Below are 21,114 nucleotides of genomic sequence, written 5' to 3'. Positions count from 1 at the left end.
CTCCTGGTAGAGGAGCAAGAAGATAAGGGCTGGCAGGATCTGCAGATCTGGTTCCATGGCATCCGAGTTCCTCGTGGGGTGTGTAGAGGTGAGCTTTTTCCCTTTGAAGTCCTGTTTCCGCCGTGTTTTTGTCCGCGGTGAATCCGCCCAGGAAAAGGTAGTGGATTGGTAGGTTGTGATACAGTGGGCGGTACTTTGTCTTCCGCCTGTCTGTTGGCGGTGACCGCTGCGCTGTTTGTTTGTACCGCCGTGGCGGTCGGAGTGTTAAAGTGGCTGTCTTTTTTGGCGGTTTCCGCCACAGTCGTAATTCCAATTTTTTTACCACCGGCCTGTTGGCGGTCTTACCGCCACTTTAACACCATCCGCCAGGGTTGTAATAAGGGCCCATGTCTCTTAGAACAGAGAAAAATAAAACTGATCAGTCACTGTGGGAGGTTCTGTGCCTTACTCTGTGTACAACCCCAGCGTGTTTGTCCATTAGTAATCCGTTTCCTATTTGTTCACACAAGGGTTGCTCTGCTTTTACTTTCCTGTTTCCTCTCCCTGTCTATAGCTGTCCTTTCCGTGTATGCCTTTAGCTGCTCTTCTGCCCCAGTACACTACCTCTTTAGGATATTCTGTGACCTAAAGGGGTGACCCAACCAGAGTCCTGATCAGACCCGCCCAAAACCGTGACAAGCTTTGTGATTGTGGCCCTGTCAAGTCTATAGATGAGGATAATATGCCTGTCCTCCATCATTGCCAAATCCACCAGGGGTCTGTACACAGGGGATGTCTCCATCTCCTATAAATCTGCAGCGGTTGTAATCAAGGGGGGAAAACAGTGAGTAGCTAATCAGTATTCTACATTTCCAAACACTACACTGCATTGTATGTTGTGACTGTCACAGTATTTTGTTGTATAGGCCCAAATGGTGCTTAGGTGTACTGTGATGCAGTTAGGTGCCATGGCTTGTCGCCCCCCGAAATGGCGTCCGCCTGTCCTGTGTGGATAGACGTGGAAATTAGGTAATGCCGCTGACGTTGTGTGCCGTTGCGGGAGGCAGCTGAGACCGCCTTGCAACTCCTCATTGGTTGTCATTGGGCCCTATGGGTTTCAGTGGACAATGTTGATGTACGTCGGCGGTTACGCACTGCCGCGGACGTGACTGCCATTTTCAATCTGTTCACTCACTTGCTACCTGACCTTCAACAGGAGAGGACCTACACTGCAAGTGCTGCTGTGACCTGTGTCTGCAACCAACAATGGCTCGTGTCACTGGGGAAAGGGCCTCTGCCTTCACCGCTGCGGAGTTGGAGAGACTGGTGGATGGGGTCCTACCCCTGTACCGAATGCTGTATGGGCCTCCAAACCAACAGGTGAGTACATTGGGAGCAAGATGCATGGGGCATGGATGCATAGAGTGCTGTGTGTGAGGGCGCCCATCAGAAAAAGGGTATATGGCATTCCATCGCCAAGAACGTGCGGACCCTGGGGGTCTATGGCAGGCGGAACACCCACTGTCCTAACGGTAAGAGGACGTGAGACGGTGGGCAAGGAAGACGGCGGAGGCCCAGCTGGGGATGGCCTCCCAATGAGGAAGGGGTGCCGGTCGAACCCTTACCTCCTTGATGGCCCGCATACTAGCGGTGGCCTATCATGAGCTGTATGGGTGCTTGGGGTCATCACAGCAGCCACAAGGGGGTGAGTATATTTTCCCAATAAACTACTTGCGCATCCGGGTGGGGGATGTGGGCTTGTGAGTGTCCCTAGGCCAGGCCAGACATTGCAGGGTAGGTCTCATGTTGGGCAGGGTCTGATGTACACCACCTCCTACCACGCTAGTAGGCATCCACTACTGGGCAGGGGTCTGTGGGTCTCAGGTATGCTGCAATTGGCGTTAGGTGCTCCTGTCCATGGCCTGGTGACTAGCATTGTGACTTGTAGTGCATTGCCTAGTGCGTAGGGCGGTTCCCTGTGTGTGTGTGTGTCATGTACACCAATGGGGGTGTTGGAGTAGCCATTGATCAAGTGTACCCTTCGTATCTCTCCCCCCTTTTTGTTTTGTCACCCTGTCCTTATGTGCATTAGCATCATCTGGCGGAGGAGCAGAGGTATCGGTGACGGAGGAAGCTGCATCCCACAGTGCCCAGGAGGGTGAATCCACCGACGGTGAGGGCACCAGTGGGATGGAGGGCGAGGGGAGCACCACAGCAGAGGCTGGAGGGGAAACTTCGGACAGTGATACCTCCTCCGATGGAAGCTCCCTGGTAGTGGCGGACACCTCTGTGCCCACCCCAACTACAGGTTCAGCCGCCACCCCCGTACCAGCACCGCCCTCCCAGCAGCCCCTCAGCGTGTTTCCCGTGCCCGCTCACCCAGGAGGGAGGGTATCTCCTTCGCCCCAGGCACCTCAGGCCCTGCCCCTGTTATCCCTGCTGCCCTGAATGAGGAGGCTATTAACCTCCTGCGATCCATCTCTGTTGGGCAGTCAACCATAGTGAATGCCATCCAGGGGCTGGCAGCACCATTTGCAACAAACAAATCCATTCCTGGAGGGCATTCACTCTGGCATGGCGGCCCAACAGAGATCAATCCAGGCCCTGGCCTCCTCCCTGATGGCAGCCATTGTCCTGTCTCTAGCCTTCCCCCTCCAACTTCTTCCACCCAGTCCCATTCCCCTGAACCCCAACCTATCCCAAGCACACAGGCAGACTACCATGCACCCAAGACAACACACAGGAGTGGCTCAGGCAAACACAAGCACCACACACTCACACAAACACCAACCAGATGTACACATACCAACATCCACTGCCTCCACTGTGTCCTACTCCTCCTCACCTCCCAGTAGGGTCTCTACTCACACCTGCATGCACTACATCCTTATCCACTACCCCGTCACCATCACGTCTATCACTCCACGCCCCTTACTTGCAGTCACCACCCAACATCCATGCACACATCCCTGTGTCTTCTCCCACTGTGTCTGTGCCCCCTCCTCCCAAAGTACCCAAACGCAAGCACTCAGACACCCAACAGCCATCCACCTCACAACATCATCCAGCCCATGCACCTGCACCCAAACACAGCAGACGGACACCTCCTACAACCACTCCCTCTTCCTTCACTACCAAACCTTCACCCTCTTCCCGGCCCAGTGTCCCTAAGAAGCTTTTTCTCTCGGCCGTTGACCTCTTCCTAACCCCTCCCCCCGTCCTTCATGTCGGGCCAGGGTGGTCAGAACCCAGGTGAGCACCTCAGCCACGCAGGCCATGGCCACAGTAGTGTCGACAGCTACTGCAGGTGGGAGAGGCTCCAGGGAACTAGCCATCAGCACTGACAGTGTGCCTGCACCAGCTGCCAAGGGGAAGGGCAAGGAGGCACCACCAGCTGCCAAGGGGAAGGGGAAGGAGGCACCACCAGCTACCAAGGGGAAGGGCAAGGGGCCTGCACCAGCAGGCAGCAAGGACAGGAGGCCTGGTGCTAGGACTGATTCTGAGCCCCAACCACCAACCATGGCGGTTCAGCCGTCCGAGGCTGCAGGGGAAGGGCTGGAGCCTCCCTCCACCACTGTCTGCACTGCCACCAGCACCACTGCCAGCAGCAGCAGCCCTAGTGGGCAGCCTTCCGAGGCTGCACGAGATGGGCTGGAGCCTTCCCCCACCACTGCCAGCACCGCCACCAGCACCACTGCCAGCAGCGGCAGCCCCAGTGGACACCCGTCCGAGGCTGCAGGGGAAGGGCTGGAGCCTCTCCCCACCACTAGCATCCCCGACACCAGCACCGCCAATGCCACTACTGAGCAGCCGTCACCACCGGCGGGTAGTGTGTAGTCCTGCCTCCATGTGCTGTAATGAGTCCTGGCCCCTGCAAATCCTGTAGGTGTGTCATCCAGGTGAGATACTGTAACCTTGCACTCCCCAAGTGCTGCATCACAGGGCACAATGCCCCCTCCAGTACTAGTGAAAGGAGCCATCCACTCACCCCCTCCTTGCCAGGATGAAGCACACTGGGCACAAGGCCCCCTCCAGAACCAGTCGAAGAAGCCATCCACTGACTGTGGCCTTGCATTCCCCAGGACCAAGCAGTGGGCAAACCACCCACTTCAGAGACTGTGGCTTTGCACTCCCCAGGACATCGCCAAGGGCATGTCGCCCCCTCCAGGCCAGTGGTGTTGTACCATCTTCAGGCTGAGGTGCCCACCTATTCCCCGTCCCCCTGAGGTGCCTGTGTATTTTTGACCTGATGCTCCTTCAGTGTTCTCTCCGTGTTGTTGCAGGAGTCAAGTGGGGCCTTGGCCTATGTGATGTGGCCCTGTGGCCCACGGAATTTGTGGACTGGGCAGTGTCCCTCCAGTTATATATATATGTATATACTGTTTTGATTTTGTAGCACAACTTTCTACTACTTTCTCTTATTACACTCACTTTAATAAATTCCTTTTGTCCTTGCATTATTCCTGAAGGGTACGGGGTGGATATGTAATGTTACTGCATCCGGTTGTGTGTATGTGGTGGGGGTGAGGGTGGGGGTGTTGCGTGTGTGTGTCACTCTCTTTTTCCTACCCCCTCCCTTGTGTGCTAGGCGGCAGTACTCACCGTGGTCGTCTTCGCCGGCATTGGTGTTCATAGTGAAGAAGAAGATTGACGAGCACGGGGAAGATGTGCCACTCGGGCTCCATGGTGTCGTGGTTGTCGTGGTTCTTCCTTGAGTCTCCAGAGGTGAGGCCTTTGCCTTTTATGTTCTGTTTCCACTGTGCTTTTGATGTTGTTGATACCACCCCAGAAAAGGTGGCGGATAGACCAGTTGTAATAGTTTGAGGGGTACATTGTCTTCTGCCTGGCTGTTGCCGGTTGCCACTGTGGTGCTTGTTGGTACCGCCGTGGCGGTCGGTGTGTTAAAGTGGCTGTCTGTGTGAGCGGTTTCCGCTGTCGTCATAATTCCATTTTTTTTACTGTTGGCGGTATTACCGCTGCTTTATCACCGTCCGCCAGGGTTGTAACCAATTGTGTACTACCTACATCACACACAGTGCACTAAACATAAAAGAAATACTTATATTGTGTAAAGTTACCCATTAACATTAAAACATTTTTATATTCTTTTTTCTAAATTCATAAAATACTCTCTTTTCCTCATATAGCTGTAGTATATTGGTCTTTACGTTTGTGTTCCAAACAATGGGAATGCATTTCTCTGCCTCTTACATAGTGTAGTTCCTGTTCATAATCCCATATTCTTTTCTAAAGTGATTTGCTAAACTGGGCATAATGATGACATCTCCAAAGACTAATCTTTACATCCCCAAATAGATGACAACACTCACGCTATCACCCAGATGGGTGTGCTTGTTCCTCAGACTTGACAGTCTCCAATCATAGCAGTCCTCAATTTTGCCTAAGTGGGCTAATACCTGTATTTGAAAAGGCATCCTACCCCTACGGGGTCTCACTGAGATATAACTAGCCCCTTTTCTTCTCCAAGATAGGAGATCTGCTTTCCTCCAGCTCTGGAAAAAAAAACATTAGAAGCGTATTTAAAATTATAAGACATACAAAACAACTCATTTCTTATACCTTTTCATCTTACAAAAGAGAACACAAATCAAATATTTGTAGCAAAAAAGCTTTCAATTAAAATGTGTCTATTTATCCAAGGTGCACATGTAGTTCATCCCCAAATTTAAGCCATTTGGGGCCATATGTACGAACACATTTTCCCATAGACACAGAATGGGCAAAACTGCTTGCTACATCTGGCCCTTGGTTCCTTGTAGTCAAAAGAAATGATGTACTTCAATTCTAACTTCCTGAACTTCCTCTCTCTGTTTCCTCCCTGCACATCACTTTCAATTCTATCACTCCATACTTCAAATCTCTGACATCTCCCCAAGTACTTCCTTATAGTGCCTCACTACTGGGTATGACGTCACTATTTTTTATCACCCTTAGATGTTGAAGGATTCATTTATTTACCTGTAAAGTGGTACTCCCCACATACAGCTATAACCATGCACTCTACATACAGCTATAACCACCTAACCCCACGCAGCACACAGCCTTTGGCTGTGCACAGCTGGGGTTGGCCTCAGGGCCTGGCCTGTGGCTAGTCTCTGCAGCCAACTCCCCTAACCACCCAACCCCTATGCTGCACACAGCCTTTGGCCATGCACAGCAGTACTGGCCACAGGTCTGTATGCCCCCTCCCCTGGCTAAGTCCCCCCCTAGGACCACAATTTAGAGGCTTATTTACAAGCCACTTGGGCCCCTTACTGCTGCCGTACTGTCATTTCTTTTTACGCTATGGCAGCGCTAAACAGGCCCTCACCCTGTGCCATATTTACAAAGTGGTGCAATGCTAGCATTGCGCCACTTTGTAAACCCTTGCGAAACATTATACCTGCACCAGGTATAATGTATGCAAGGGAGGACTTCCTCTGCAGGGAGGCCCAAAAAATGGCACAGTGAAATGTACAAGATCTCACTGCGCCATTCCTACATACCTTTTTCACGTGTGCCCCTAGGCTATTTCCTATGCTCCTAACTGAGCCTTGCTGAATTTTTGGAGCTAGTCCAGTAAACTTCCACATATAAAATAAAAAGGTAAATGCTATTGTGCTAACGTGCCACGGTGTGCTGTATTGTAAATACAGTTCTACCATGGTGTTATTAGGGGGGCAAAAGGTGATGCAAGGAAACTGGCGCAGTGGAGATGATGCACCAGTTCCTTGTAAATATGCCTCTCATTATGTGCGGGAGAGGGACTGTGTGGAAATTTGGTTCAGGTCTGCACAGCCCCTCCACTGCCCTGGCAAGCACCTCCGCCCCAGACATATATCAAATATGGTGCAGGGGGGCACTCTGCCCTCCAAATACCCAAGGGACCACCAACTCCCCAGGGCTTTGCTATAATTATATGTGGGGGGCCCTGCAGAGCAATGTGTAAAAAAGAAAAAGAGGGTCTGTAGTGGACCCTACAGCCCTGGGGGCCACCACCTCATAGATCCACTGATGGCCTTGGGGATCTCCACCCCTCAGGGCTGGCTCCTGCTATACCCCGGCGTGCCCACCCCCAGGACACAGCTGTTTGCTATGACTTTGCGGCAGTCATAGCAAACACTCCGGTCTGATGAAGGTAGAGCTGTCAAACAACTCTACCTTCATCAGAGCAGAGTTTCATCTGTCAGCCTGCCTGCAGAGATGCAGGTAGACACAGAGAGAAAACTGCTCTCTCTGACAGCAATGCTGGCTCCCACTGGAGGTAGGGATCCAGCAGGGGCCATGGGGGCCTTCAGGCTCCCCCCATGGTCATCAACATTGGGGACATCCAGGTCAAATGGCCAGGCCTCAGGGACTGGGGTCCCTGGGGCCGAGATTGGGCGCTAGGAGAAGGGCGGACAGATTGATCTAGGGAGGGGGGCTGCTGGACACCTCTCTCCTAAAACAAATTAGGCCACTGTCCCTGTTTAGTGTGCAATATTTATCTAAAAAAGTATCCATAGAAGCATTAGGATAAGTGAAATCTGACGTACCCCCAACCGATGTATCACTATCTACATTAACAGCTGAGATAGGGCCTGACACTGGATTATCCTGTTTCAACTGGTAACTGTCCATCATCTCTTTGTAAGTAATCATAACACGTTTGTAAGGATTACATATACCATTCCAACTCATATTTATTTTTTAGAAAACATTGATTCCTAAAAACAATACATTTTAAATCATACTTTATATCAAGATTCGTATAGTATAGTCTTTAAAAACCATAAAATATTTAAGAAAAAAATAATTTCCTATAACCCAAAAATATGCACACACTCATTAAAAAGAATAAAACATGTTTAACTTAAAACATTACTTAAGATAACAAATTAAATGTAATTAAATCTTGCATCTTACAAATATTAAGATTAAAACTACGCAACATTAAATTAACGAATAAATAAAACAACTTAAAAGAGACATAAATAACTAAAAATGTACATATTCATCAATAATTAGGATGAATGGTTAGTTTAGCAAAATAGAATACCAATAATTTCCTACCTTATTTCCCTACAAACCCTACAACCTCCTATTAAAGTATAAATTACTAACAAAAGTATAAAAAATAAAATCTAGACTGTAATTTACAAATTAAGCTTAATTAAATAAAATAACAATTAAATAATCAAACACATTAATTTAGAATATTCAATTTAATTTATTTTAGAATAAAAAGTAATTGATATGTACAAATCATTTTAATTTAATTACCTCCCCAGCCTGTTCTCTTAAAATCTCAATAACAAGTTATGAAAATATCCATATTTCATATAAGTTTATAAATTGAAATTAAACTGAATAATTTTATGGTAAACAAATAAAATAACAATTAAGCAATTTACAGAGTTAACAATCAATTAAATATTTACCTAGCAATAACAAATTAATATTGACATGAAAAAATTACACATTTATTATCCTCCCACCATATTCTCTTACAAACCCAAGAACCTGCTACTATATCATATATTACTAAATATATTAACAAAATATATAAATTGCCCATGTACAATTTCAAACTATATTTTAAAAAATTAACTACAATTATACTAACAATTCTAGAAGTAAAAATCAATATCCAAATATGTATATATATATATTTAACTAATCGTAAATTATGTATTACTACTTTAATAAAGTAAATGATATTAAATACAACAATATCCTCAACAACTATACGATCTGTGTGTTCTGTTCAAAGAGTTGATAAAACCCCCATTAAATTGTGTGTGAATGAAGTTGTGAATGGAGCACTTGCTATGCAAACTGAAGCACATATTTATTAAAAGATCACGCAGCGCAGCAAGTCACCTTTATGTGTTGCGCAGTCTCATATGGAAAAGTAAGAAATGTGCCATATTTAATGATGTTCAGTGCATTCCTGCCTTTTCCCTGCGCTGCTATACAATGTGCTGCCTACTGCCAATGCAGGCACCTTTGCACCATGTTGCAAAGGTGTCTGCGTTTTATGCAAGGAGCACCTTCCTCCACGAAAACAACCCTGCAAGGCATTTTCTTCCTCCTATGTGTGCTACATTCTGTAGCACCACACATAGAAGGAGGAAGTAACGAGAAGAAATAATGATACCTCTCCTCATTACACCTCACCTGGTGAGGCGCATTTTTTTTACGCATTCCCAGGTCTACCAGTATTAGTAAATCTGGGAAGGTGCCAAAATCCATGAGAGGATGTTTGGGGAACACCCATGCTCCACCCATAAAACGCCTTCCCTGAGCAGAGCACTGCAATATAGCAAATTGCGCTGTGTTGCATTACTCTTGGTTTAGCAAGCCACTCAAGGCCAAGAGTTACGTCTCTCTTCTGCCTTACTACATGGTGCAAGGGTGATGCAAACCTCTCATAAATATCCCCCTTTATTTAAAATGCAGCACTGTCTCTGAATAACACATGGTGTACTCTCTTGCAGTTACAGACTCAATGCATGCTCCGCAGGCAGTAGTTTGTTTGTGAATAGTGAGCTCCATGTGCCTAAGCAGATGTGCACCAAACTTTAAATCAGACATGAACACCGCTATGAGGGTTGGTTCAAGCATCAAACACGAACCACTCTTTTTGCAGAGTCCCTCTGAAGAAACACTGACAGAGAACCTCTTGCTGCAAAGTCAGTGTCCTTTGAAGGACAATGTAGCTATTCCTCTGGTGATGGTACATTGGCTCACCTCCCACGAGGACAGGCATTCTGCGAGCGCACTATCACTGCTGAAGTCAATGCATGTTTCTCCAAAATGGTGCTCTGGTGGAGCACCAGACACGCTGGCTAACAATTTTACAGTGGTGCCAAAGTCAAAGATGTGTATGAAGTTTGTAATTTTTTTGAGTTGAAACATACAGGATTTTGGAATTGTGTTAATATATACCATTAAGAGTAAAACTGAAGCCCCATCGAATGCATATGCCTGAATGAATGAGTCAGTGAAGCATTCCACTGAGAATTAAAAGCTACACTTTTGAAAAAAAAAATCTGCTAAATTATTTGAAAACGACATATGCAAATGTTTACAAAAATCAAAACTGATCCTGAATCCACATCTTCTAATTTAAGGATATTCTGTTTTTTTTTCTGAAATCACTTTGCCTTGAACTACTCATGATGGGCATCATTTGCATACCCTTTAAATGAAAAGTCATAAAGTCATAACTTTTCTCAAATGGGAATGTGTGACAATTTCTGCATACACGAATTACTCACAAATAGAAAGCACACATTTCTATTAGTGCAAAGTTAGCACTTTAGCGCATTTTTACCTGTTACCTTTTTTGTTTCTCTACAAAAAGAATACGTTTCTGTATGTCGACTCCCGGTCCCTACCTAACTCCCAAAATCAATAATTCTTTCCTTTTCCTATCAAGAAACTGAATTATTAATGCCCTTCATGAAGTAAATCGCCAACAATTTTTTAGGAGAATTACATCTCTCGCTTTGGTGGTGTAGGAAGTCCAGAACGTCAGATCATGTGAATAAGAGGTGGAAGCGTGTCATTATGCCAATTATGCGAATCTACACTGGGAGTAGAAACATTAAGGCAATTCGCAATAACCAAGCCATGGAGGAGAAAATTTTTTGCATTTGAAAATGTAGCTCACAAGCATCTGTGTACGTGTGTAAGTCGGTGTTGTAGCATATTTTAATCAGTGCCAACAGCGCTTTAAAGACATCAAAGACATTGGGAGATAAGATGGATTCCTGGCGTACTAAATATGGGTATTCATAATTGTGGACATCACTGATCTATATTTCACTGGGTAGGTCTGTCTGAACAGGAAGGAACATAACTACTTGAAACCAATGCCTTCAATACAAATTGGTTCGTGAAGTAGCAGAAAACTGATGAATCTGCTCCTGTGATAGATCAAAAAAATATCAAATGTAGCATTTTCAGCATCATGAACATGGATCGAGATAGGCTTTTTTGGCATGACCTTCTGGTGTATACAGCTAGCAGCTAGTTGGACAGTGCTTTCAATTGTTTCCAATTACTTTTCAGCATTAAGCTGTATCATTCAATTTTCCATAGTTTTGCATTAATCCTGTGAAAAGTGTATCTATTCGGATACTGATTCAACAAAGAAATCACAGGGGAGTGTTGGTGTTGGGGGAATAGGGAAAGTGTAAAAGAAAGAAACAGGACAGCCTATCTGTCAGTCTTACCTGGATTGCTTCTCCTTCAATCACTGTGATGGTCAAAAGTATTAAGGATTTGATACGGACCCATTCAGAAAAACTACAATATTAAGAGGCAAAAAGTCGTCTTTACTTAAATTCCCAAAAACATTACCACATCTCTATCTAAGGTAGAACTCAGAATGGATTGTAACAAGGTTGCATGCTGTTGCCCTATATATTCTCTCTAAATATGAATGTGTTTCCTAGATATAAGGAAAACGTGTTGTTTTTATTTAGGTAATGTTGAGCGCTAGGAGCCTCAACAGTAGGGGCAGCTCCTCCACAATGGCAAAGGAGCGTCACCCTCCCTGACCAAGAGCCAGGAGATGAAAAATAATACAATATTTTAATATAATGTCATTTTTCATCTACTGGCTTAGCCAGCAGTGCAGGGAGGGATGGGGCTGGGTCATAGGAGGTTGAAGGTGGGGGGAGGGGAGAGTGCACCTAAATGTGCATGTGTTTGGCCGGCCATCTCAGTCTGGCCAAACACACATGTGCACTTAGGTGTTTCCAGCCCGGCTGTGTTTCACTGCCAGGCTGGAGAAAATGCAGAGACCCCAGGGCTGTGTCTGATTAATCCTGACCCTGCTTTCATGCTAGGTTTAGCATGAAAGCAGCACCAGGATTGCTGGGGAGCCTGTGCTGGTGTCTCGGTGAATGCTAGGACACCAGAAGTGGAGCAAGGCAGCAGGAGAAGGTGGGCAACACAAAAATAAGTATTTTTTCCCTGTTTCCCCTGTTTGCCCACCCTGTCCTTGACAGTAGTTGCGGCCACCGCTGCTCAACAGGACCTTGAAGCCAATCACCATTAAAATTGTTGTTAATACTAGGATTGTGGGTCCAAATGTTATTCCTACTTGGCCCTCCGCTATGATTGGCCTGTTACTTCAGATAGGCAATGTTGGACCTGACCCTTTTTGCAGTGTCATCCTCAAACTTTTTTCCTTCTTCCTCCTATTTTTTCTGACCTCTTGCTGTTGGCTCTAGGACTCTGAGCACTTTATCACTGCTGACCAGTGCTAAAGTGCAGGTGCTCTCATTACTAAAGTTGGTATGATTGGCTTACACCTAATTGGCACATTTAATTCACCTTTAAGTCCCTTTTGCAGTTGTGTCTCTATACCCAGGGCCTGTAAATTAAATGCTACTAGTGGGCCTGCAGCGCTGCTTGCACCACCCACAGAAGTAGCTTTTCAAACCTGTCTAAGGCCTGCAAGTGCAGGGCCTGCATATAAAGTTTACTGCCTCAGAGACCCGGCATCTAAATTTACTTGTCAGGCCCAGAATTCCCCTTTTACTACATGTAAGTCACCCCGAAGGTAGGCCCTAGCTACACCTATGGGCAGGGTGTGATGTATGTATAAGGCAGGGGATTGTGCCTGGGTGCGTGGCCTGTCCTGGTAGCGACAAACAGCCTATTTGGTGTCTCACTGCTGTGAGTGCTGCCTTGCTCATAGGATTGCATTGAAAATGCCCTTCCTTGTGACTAGGGGGTATTGTCTGATTTATGAGGGGTAGCGTAGGCATGCTTGATATGGTTGTAATGGTAGTGAGAAATGCTGCTTACTGGTGCAGGTGGATTTGTTATTACCATAATTGAAATGACACTTCTATCAAGTGAGCATTTCTCTATGCGCATGACTCTGGTGTTTTGCAGCTTGACTCCAATCCATGTCTGGGCAGAGTGACAGTCTGGCTTTGTGCATACTTTTCAGACAGCTTGTACACAGGGAGGGTGGAGGGGTCACAGAGGTGCTTCTGCATTTTGAATGGTTTTGCTGGGCAGGGGGGCATGACTCCTGTCTTTGCTAAGACAGAAGTCATTTCCATGGGGGTTGTGCGTCAAAAAATGGCGCAAGCCAGGTTAGTGCCAATATTTATTACTCTGACCTGACTTGCACCATTCTTTGGCGCACAACCCCCAGTCTTCCCTTCGCCTCCGCTGCCCGGTTAGAGTAATTTATTTTGGCGCTAACAAGGCCCCAGCGCCGGCTAATGTCAATCCATAAATAAGATGCACGGCTGGCACATTGGAATGGCGTTAGCCAGCGGTAAACTTTTTGATGCACATCTGCCCAAGCGCTGATTTGCATCAAAAAGTATAAATATGGGCCTAGGTGTCAAAGGGTGAAATCCAAATAACTTTCAAGCCCTCTGCCCCCCTTGATGATCAATCTCTAGATTCCTTCACACTTTTGGAGACCAGGCTGCCCATAGCATGTTTGCAATCATGCACTTGGCTGCATTTCTTAAAGATATACCAACAGTGATTTAATTTTCCAACAATCCTAGAACTGTCAATTTTATATATATTTGATAATAATAATGTTTGTCATTCTGGAGGGGGCAGATGAAATTAGATGAGGGGTGGAAAGTTGGAAGGTCGATGGCATAAGCCATTTTTGTGGGCTTTTAAGTGAGTATTAAAGCATATAGGACTTGAACTAAAGAATATGAAACTCATTTGCGTTGTCTACCTATTGAGTTGCTGTTTTATTTCCAGACAGGTTACCCACATCTTCCACTCTACATGAAAATACCCATCCTGTAATTTTCTTACTTGTATTCTGGTTCCTAAAATAATTACTTAATAATGTAGGACAGTACAAAAAAGGAGTTATCATTCATATGTCAGGTGGACCAGTACACCCACAAGGGACACCACGCTACCCAATTACGAGTTTTATTTGGTGCAGGACCACACCTCCTAAAACCACACAATTTTGCTGGACATGTACTGCCCCCTGATGGCTGGTCAAAAAGTGTGGGAAAGGCCTCGCAATCGGTACTGCTTGAGTTAAAGGCACACTTTTTTAGATAGAGCATATCATTTACCATTTCGGGGGCAAAAACTTGTGATGAAGTGTGACTGGAAGGGAGGTACAATTCATTAACATTGTCCCCAGTATCATAACCTCTAATTACAGGGAATCTTGTCATGAGGTGCTTAGTGATTTGATGTTAATCAGAAACAATTGAATAGATTTTAAAATGTCTCTACTGAGTTGCTGCATGTGTTCTTTTAATTATAAAACTATCATAGAGTGGCAGACAGTTATTGCTAGGAAACTGAGGACTGATTCAGAAATATTTGCAAACTGGGGAACATAGTGCTGCATGAAAGTTAATCTGTTTTAAATAATTAGCAGGGCACCCTGTGAATGATATATCAGGTGTTTCCTTGGCGAAGCCCTCCCTAAAGCAGTGTAGCTTGCAGTGTGCTTGCACACCCCCTGACTTTAGCATAAATAAGTAGAGAATGATGAATTTTAGTACTGTAATGGTAAAATCAGATTCCTCATTACAATCTCGAAAATGCCACTTTTAGAAAGTTTGTTATAACAGAAAAATACTGGTTCCTATTGGGAATACGGCGCCTTCCGTGCATCGGGTTATTCGCCAATTGTTTGTTATATTGGGGCTCTTTGGAGGATACAATTAGAATTCATTTTGGCCCCACTGAGAAGTTTGAGCAAATTTGCTGTTTTTGGCTCACTATGGCACCTGAGTTGGAGTACTCGGGCGGCTCCTTTGCAATGGCGAAGGAACGTTTCTCGCCCTGGCTGAGCCAGAAGCTGAAAGATAAAACAATATTTCTTTATCGTTTCATCTTTCTGCTACCGGCTCAGTCAGCAGCATGTGAAGGGAGGGGCAGGGCTGGGCCACGGTAGGTGTGAGGGGGAAGGAGGAGTAAGTGCAGTGTCTGAGCGGCGGTCCAAGCCACTCAGACCAATCCTGATGCTACTTTCCTGCTAAGTTTAGCATGAAAACAGTGCTAGAATTGCTGGGGAACCTGTACAGATGTCCCAGTGAATGCTGGGACACTAGAAGAAGAGGAGTGAGGTGGCAGGAGACAGAGGTGATGGTAAGAGGTACGTTTTAAAAACAAAATGTATTTCCTCTCTGTCCCCTTCCCTCCTTCCTGCCCCTCCCCTTGAGATTTTTGGCGGCCGCAGTTGAGAGCACTTTCAGATTCTACTTTAGTGCCCTGCAGCCCTATTCCTATGTACTCATTATTCCCTCTAATGGGGATTCCTGTCCGCGATGTCCCATGTGTTTTTATTTTCACTAACGTGGGTGTGCACATTGGTTGGACTGTGTTTCTAGGCACCATCAGGTGTCACACCATTTCTTGGTCCTGATGAGACCCCACATTTTATAGGGGGCAAAAATGTTGCTAACAGTTACAAACATATCCACTTGACGGTCCCTTTGATTTATACAAGGCCCGTCTCATTCAGTGATATTTTTTCAATGTGGTCATTTTTTCTTTACTGAAACATGTATTTATTTTGGGTACTGTCTATATTTTGGTGGTTGTTTTCTGTTGTTCCTTTGTTCAAGTTGGACTCTGAGCACATTATTTGTTTGAATACAGTGATTTTTTTTAACTCAATGATTGATTGACTCCTCTCCTTATTGGCGACATCCTTGAACAGTTTCTATTTCTTTGTCTTTCATTCTTTGTCATTGTGCTTATGAATATACATAGTTTAATGATTTATCCATTTGCAGTCCCAGTAAGAACCACTGTTTTTATCGTTATAACACAGGTTCTTCATGAATAGAGTTTCCCTTGTTGTTGTTATTAATTTTAGAACTGTGGCATTTATCTGCCTTTAGATCTTTCTTTGCCTGCAGCCTGTCTTGGATCACATGACTGGGTGTAGCTGACCGACTTGGGACCATCTGCTGGCAGGGTGGGGGGAGTGCGGAGTGGAGTACAGCGTCACTTGCACCTGAATAGCTTCTGCTCAATCTCCACACAAAGGGCCTAACAACGCAGTATTACCACTGCAGCAGCTTGGTGACAGGGCAGTGATGCCAGGACATTCCATGGACTTCAAAGAACCTTTCCAGATGCTTCTCCTACATTCCAGAAGAAGGGCACCAGGGTATAAAAATCGGACCTTGAGACCCAATCTTCAGTTCACTGCTGAACCTGCCGAAGGACTCTCAGAGGACTGATTGCTGCTGTGACCTGCTGTGCACACTGCCAGACTGCCGCTGTACCTGGAAGGGCTATTTTACTGCCTGGACCCTGCCTTGAACTCTCAGAGGCTAGCCCTGCTGTTGAGCACTGCATCTACACCTGCACCCAGGACTACCAGAAGTGACCCCAAGGGCAAGTTTGCTGGCCTCCTATTCAGAGCCACAGGGATATAACAAGCTCCCACCATCTACAATACACCCTGGACACAGCCGGAGGGAATCCTGAACCCTCACTTGAGTGTGGTTCAAAAGGTGCCTAGAAGGCCATTTTCCAATACTTAGGACTTAAACCAAAAAAGTTCTCTGAGAACCAGGAGGAAATCATGACTACCCTGCTCGTTTATCCACCCGAAGTTCATCACCGGTCAGATTGATTTCACAGCTTCTTCTGCTATGTTCTTCTCTGCAGCACAAATCTGTTTCAGTGATCCTTCACCAAAGAGGTATTCAACCACATAGGACTCTCTTCAGCTACAGCAATCTGCTTTGTCCTTCTGGATTTTATTTTTATTATCTCCATTTCCATGACTCAGTCCGAATGTAGAAATCTTCACCACAGCTTCGACCAATACCATGTGATGATGACGCTTCCTCATCCGACAGCTCTGCAGCCTTGTTCCCTGAACGCTACACTCTCAGGCATTGTTCTTCGGAAATTTTCCTAAGTTGAAGGTAAGTGCTGACTGGTCTCAATCCACTTCTTCCATCCTAGCCGTGTTCCATCACGGTCGGCCTTAACTTTTGATTTTGACTCGGTCTTGAGCAACTAGATGTTCATGGTTGGTGCTTTGATCGTTTAGGCACTATTTTGAACCCTACATTTTAAGAATGAATAACTCTGATTCTACTGATTGGATTTTTATCATCTTGGTATCAAATCATTTATTAAAATGTACTCTATGTTCCTAAATTGGTTTTGTTTTTTTCTTGTGTTCTTTTTTTACTTTATTACTGTTTGTACATTGCATAAATACTTTGCACATTTCTTCTAAGTTAAGCTTGACTGCTTTGTGTGCCAAGCTACCCAGAGTTAAGCACAGGTTAATTTAGTGGCTTTTTGTGTTTCATGCTGCAAGGGATTGTGGCTGCTGCTTGATCAGGGATGCCACACCAGTCAACCAGCAACCCAATTTCTCACAGATGTGTTTAATTTTGCACTAGAATTTCTATTTGACCATGTATTGTATGGGATACATTATAAGGATATTGCAAGTCATCTTGGAGTTCCATGATTGTATAAAGACCTCAGCCTTGGCCTTGTTTCTCCATATGCTAAAGGAACTACTCAGTGACCTGCCATATCCTTATAATGTAAGACGGGCGATCAGGTACAATTGTCATGTATCATGAGATTAAGAACAATCAGCTAATTATTATTTGGTTCACCAGACAATTGAGAGTGTGCATACTTGATTTGCCTTGTAAGAAATATGATGCCATTTGGGCATATCTGTTGACATTTACAAGCAGATTTGTGCAAATGAAGTAAATCAGTGTTTGCAGAGATCTGCTCTTTGCCCTTGGTAGAGATCACAGCTGGGACTGACTGAGTTAATATTTTGGTGGTTCTATACCTCACTAATTTAACATAACACTCATATCTGTTAAGGACATACTAACATTTTGGGACATCTTGGTGCTGAATAACTGGTGTTTATAGTTATTCATCTAAATGGTAATTCTTCAATTGAACTCCAAAGCATACGCTAAATGGATCTGATGGGATTAAAAACAGAGAACCTGAGCTCAAACAGAGACTTCTAGAGTGGGTGCCTTTATTGACGGAGTCACCAGTAATAGCAATAGTCCACACTGGCAACTAACTGTAGCATACTCCAACATATAATCAAAGTATCTGTAAGTTCACGTGCAAAGCACAAAATGGTCATACTTCATCTTTGTATCCTGTTCCATCCAACAATATCTTTGCATCCATCTGCCTTGTGAGCCCAGCTTTAGGGACATTATTTTTCTTCATTTAGTTATGTTATGTTATGTTGTTATGATACGTTATATTATTATAGTTATATGTAGTGTGAACATATCACCCAGGAGGGTATCCTGGTGCCTGTGAGTGGGGGAGGCCTGGCCAGTCTGGGGACCTCTTTGAAGACCCATTTTCTATGCTTTTTTTGTACAATGAAGGATCGAGCTGGAGGTTCTTTTATCGTAGGGAAGTAAGTTTGAGGCTTTGATGTCAAGATAGGAGAAGGCTCAATCACTGGCTCTGGCATGGCAGTTGTAGGAGACCAGGGTGAGGAGAAGGCTGGCTGAGTGAAGGTGTCTGACAAGGGATGTGAAATTGAATGCAGCTGTTGAGGTATCCTAGGCTTTGGCTGTGTAATGCTTTGCAGGTGTGTGTGAGGTGTTTGAAAAAAACTCATTTGCAGAAAAGGAGCCAGTGGAGTTCTTTGAAGTGTTGGGATATTTGGTTGCTATGTGGTAGTGTCAGTGTGAGTCTTATGACTGTATTACCTATCACTTGGGGTCCTCTGGTGAGTTGGACAGTGAGGCCAACATAAAGGCCATTGACGTAATTGATCCTGCTGGGGATGAGAGCTTATCTGATGGACAGGCAGATATCCAGTATAATCCACTTGGGGACTTTCTTGAGCATTTTCAGGGCTTGATGGTTAGTTGAGGCAATTGAGTTTAGTTGTTTTGCCATAGAGTTTCAGCTATCAAGTCACGATACCCAGGTTTCTGGCAGCATTGGATGAAAGGGGGTTGATTCTAGCTTGGAAGCCCATCCTCTCAGAGACCAAAGTGAGATATCTATATGAGAGTGGACCACATCTGTCATGTTAGCTTTTGAGCTTGAGGCAGTTTCTTTTCATCCATTTGTCTACTGCAGACATATTAATGATGAAGTTTGCTTGGGTGGTGGAGGTGTATTTTGAGAGGGAGAGCATGAGGTGACTATTGTCAGCATGCAAGATGATGTTGAATCTATGATAACACATGCTATTGGCAAAGGGGGTTATTTAAATTTGAAAAGTGTGGGGCTCAGGGAAGAGCCATGTGGAATGCCACAGAACAGGTTGGAGATGTTAGATGAGTAGGGGGTTAGACAGATCATTTGGTCGCACACTGATAGGAAAGAGCTGCTCCATTGGAGGGTGTGGCCTTAAAATCCAGTTTCTTGGCTGTGTTGGGTGATGATGGGGTGGAGGCCAGTGTAGAAGACTGAAGAGAGTTCTTAAAGAATGAGAGCCACTCTTTCCTCTTTTTCATGATGAAGTGTGTGTCATTGATGGCGGGGAAGAGGGCTGTATTTGTGTCTTTGTGCTGTAATTAAGTCTGGTCCAGGAGGTTATTCACATGGAGGTAGTTGGCTAGCTGGGCACTGATGAATTTCTCCACAACTTTGGCTGGGTAGGTGAAGATGGAGATGGGCCTGTAGTTGGCTGTGGTCAATGGATCTGGCAAAGATGTTTGAGGAGTGGTAGGATGGTGGTGTGTATTTCAGGAGTCCAGGAAAGAGGCAGTTGAGAGCAAAACACTGTGGGGTAGATTTAAGAGCACCTAGCACCACCTTAGCACCACCATAACATCATTTTTTTATGCTAAGGCAGCACTAAAGTAGCATTTTCCCTACATCATATTGCATCCATTGCACCACTTTGTAAACCCTTGCACCACATTATGCCTGCGCCAGGTACAATGTATGCAAGGGGGGCATTACCCCATTAGGGGTGCCAATAAAATGGCACATAAAATCTATGAGATTTCCTTGCACCATTTCTTTGGGCACTTTCAATGCCTGCCCATAGCAGACATTAAAAAGGGGCTTCCATTATTTATAATGGGACCGTATGTACTCTGCAGAAGTAGTGCCAAATTTTTGAAAAACTACACACACAGACACTGCTGGCAGTGGCAGGTCTGAGACATGTTTACAGGGCTACTCCTGTGGGTGGCACAATCAGTGCTGCAGGCCCACAAGTAGCATTTAAATTACAGGCATGGGCATCTCTAGTGCACTTTACTCAAATACGCCAATTGGGGATGAACCAATGTTACCATGTTTAAGGGAGAGAGCATATGCACTTTAGCACTGGTTAGCAGTGGTAAAGTGCACAGAGTCCTAAAACCAGCAAGAACTGTGTCAGAAAAGTGGAGAGAGTCAGGCAAAAAGTTGGGGGATGACCACCCTAAGGCTGACAGGTCTAACAGTGGCACTAAGCCAGAAAAAGTGGCTTAACTTCACCTTGTAGATGAGGCATTGCGCCACCAGAGCATCACGAAAATTGATGCTTCGGTGGCACTAGGGGCTCTTAAATATGCCCCAAAATGTCTACTTAATGTGTGTAATCACTGTATTAAAAATTAAAAGATGCTTGTGTTTTCTTTATAATAATACAATTTATATTGCAGGTTAGCAAATATTAATAGATATAATAATTATGCCAAACTTTAACTATTATTCATGTTTTTCTCTTTAATACAGATCAAAGGTCAATAGTTAAGGACTAATAAATGCAACTAAATACTTGTTGCTTCATTAATACATAAACCATATATATACTTATTTACCCAGTCGCTCACTCTTAGAGGCAATTATCCACCCATTCCTTCACCCATTCAGATCCTTAATCACCCAGTCAATCATGTATACATTCACTCATACACCGTAATACTAATACATTAAAAAGGGCATGCTCACAGTCAGTTACCTATACAATCACTCATGCATGCACTCACTTACCCATAAATCCACTCAAATACCCTATCAGTTACTTGAAGAGGTACTCACACACCTAGTCAGTCACCCATGGACCCACTTGTGCACCCACTAGCTCACCTGCACAGGCACTCCTACACCCAGTGAGTTATTTACATACTCTCTCATGCACCCATTCACTCACCCATACACTCCCTTGTCCACTCAATCCCTAACCCA

Source organism: Pleurodeles waltl, chromosome 1_2 (assembly GCF_031143425.1).
Source record: "Pleurodeles waltl isolate 20211129_DDA chromosome 1_2, aPleWal1.hap1.20221129, whole genome shotgun sequence".
NCBI classification, from domain to species: domain Eukaryota; kingdom Metazoa; phylum Chordata; class Amphibia; order Caudata; family Salamandridae; genus Pleurodeles; species Pleurodeles waltl.
Note: the sequence above shows the minus strand (reverse complement) of the source record.